Consider the following 2,849-nt stretch of genomic DNA (forward strand, 5'->3'; position numbering starts at 1 on the left):
AGCATTAATAAATGATGTGGTTATTGTTGTAGTATTATTGTTTTGCTGTTTTCTGAATATACTTATGTCATTTTTGTGGAAACTATTAATTGTTGTGTGGTGATGTTAAGAACTCGTGTTTTTTGTTTGTTGATTGCCACTGTTTTTGAGGTATATCCATGTGCATGTATATCAATTATTGCTTACAAAATCTTTGCATTGCTTTGTCACTTTATATTAAGAGTAAAATGAAATGTGTAAGAATGATCACAATTTCCTTGTGTTGCCAATTCATAGATTGTTGAAAAAGAAATTATTTTCCCTAGCTGGCAAGGTTGTATTGACTGAATGAGACATTTTGCATTTAGTTAACTATCAAATTAAAATTAACTAAACAAATACATATTACTAGGAATAATTATAAGGACAATTGCATCACGTTGCCTTGATTTTTTGAGAACTTTTCTCAACAAATTCCTTTTGTACTATCTGCTTTAAAAACCTGTTTATTAAAGCAGGTCAATTATGTTATTTGTTTGTCAGTTATAATTCTATTCAGCTTGTGATTTTAAGGGTTTTTGCTGTGAGGCCATAATTGTTGCATAATAAGTTGCAATTGATGTCAATAAAGTAGGAGGCAAATTGCATTCATATGCTTGCCACTGCTTACACAGTGACAAATTGAAACATTATTTTCTTAATTATTATTGTCTAGAATGTAAAATAATAAATAAGCAAATAATAAGATTGATTTGTGTCTTGTCCCCTTTCTTGAGTCAAGATTCATTATTTGTAAATGAACAGTTTTACGGTCAGCCGCATTGCTTTTGATGCCATATCTCAGCATCCTTGTTGAAATTAATGGCTAAAGCTGATGTAATTTTCTGTTCAATCACAGACGGCTCGAGAGCATGAAGTGAGCAGTGAAGGGCAGTATTACAACTACAGACAGCACCATCTATAAACACCACACACTTCCCATCTTCAGCTGTGATCCAATTTGTCCCATTAGAAGTATGTTTGTAAAGATACTTTTAAGTTAGTTGTTACCTGTCATCCATCCATCCATCCATCGCAGAAAAACCTTGAAAGTAACAAAATGTTCAGGCTGTGGCACAATTTAAATTTTCTAGTAAATTATGATTAAATGTTAACTTTTAATGATACTCACTAATTAATAATTTAGCTTAATATCATATATATATATTTTTAATTAGGGTGCAACTTTTATCATCCATAAGTGTCTTTGTCAATACAGACTGTACACTGCTATAATAATAATACATTAATGTATTATGGCATGTTATAATGGTATTATGAATGTTTTTTGTTTTTTATTTTTCAGTTTCCTCTAGTAGTAAGTTCTCTATTGATATGAACTGCAAACACATGACAGGCAGAGTGATATAGCAGCATTCTAGGAATGCCACTTGCACAATCATATTAGATGACTGTAATTAACTGTTGTATTAACATAAGTACTGTATATAATCAATAATCAGTCAACATTAAGGTTGGTGAAGCAGACAATGTGTATTATCTTCTCTCTCCACTTTCTGACATGGCCTGCCTTGCCGTTTGGCCCATTGAGTTTGCAAGCTGTTTATTATTTGGCCTTTCATCTTATCGATCATTATTTCACCGGCTGGGCACTGCTCATCGCTGCGGTTCGGTACAAGTTCATCAGAGATTCAAAGCATAACAGTGACATATGATCATTTCATTACTGACAAGCACTTCTTGTCTTGTTCCTGGAGTCAAAGAAACACAGATATATTTAAAGGGATACACAAAAGGAACGGTCACCATTCATGTTCATTGTTTAGAAAAAAAGAAAGCAATGAAAGTGAAAAGTGAATGAGGCTAACATTTTGCCTTCTCATTTTGTGCTTCACAGACAAAAGAAAGTCATATGGGTTTGGAACAGTATAAGAGTGAGTAAATGATGACATCATTTTCCTTTGTTTAATTGATCAAATTCAGAACAGTCTGATCTGAATGGAATCTGCAATACATGCCCATATTAGTCAGTGTAGTTCTGGTCCAGATTTCCCTGATGGCAGAGAGCCACAAATGTCAGACACCCCAAAGGGTCGGAGTTTGTTCCTTAGACTGGTGGTCTTTTCTTGCCTCATCAGCACAAAGCAAAGCAGCTGCTGGCACTGGAGGTCACTTGAGACCCCATCACGGAAGACCCTAATGTCCTACGGAGATCTGCTGACTGAGACAAAGCTGACACAGTGCCCTGAATCAGGGGCCATGCAAAGCTCATTGTACCCTTGCTTAAATAATACTGTGTAAAATCAAGATATATGGCTTTATGTAGCCAAGTGGAGAAATTTAATGTAATTTAACTCGTCATAAATTGGACGTGGCCCCTTTAAGAACTGGAGTTTTGCGACACTGGAATTACATACTTAAAAATTCATAAAATACTTTTTTTACATTTCTGTATTTCTTTTATTGTATTTTATTTCCATATTTCATTTTTGCATCTTTATCATAATTTTTCATACGGCCCAATCGACCGCTGTTTTTTTTTTTTTTTTTTTTAAATGGCCGTCAGAATAAAAACCCAAAAATATATTTTTGTGTATTGTGTTGTTTCTTTACAACCACCGGCATTTATAAAACTATCTGTAAATACATTTCTTCATGGGAGAGTCTTTAAGGTGTGTGTTAATGCATCTGAGTGTGTGTTGATCTTTTCTAATCTAATCTATCAAGCTTTCTTATTAGCGTTGCTTGCAAGATACAAAGGGGTGTGTGGTTTTAGCTGGATACAGTGGTCCCAAAAAATATCTAGACACTTTTTCACCTTTAAATCACACTTAAAAGTGTCTGAATACCATTGCATTAGAAACAAAATA

Source organism: Myxocyprinus asiaticus, chromosome 27 (genome assembly GCF_019703515.2).
Source record: "Myxocyprinus asiaticus isolate MX2 ecotype Aquarium Trade chromosome 27, UBuf_Myxa_2, whole genome shotgun sequence".
Classification (NCBI taxonomy): domain Eukaryota; kingdom Metazoa; phylum Chordata; class Actinopteri; order Cypriniformes; family Catostomidae; genus Myxocyprinus; species Myxocyprinus asiaticus.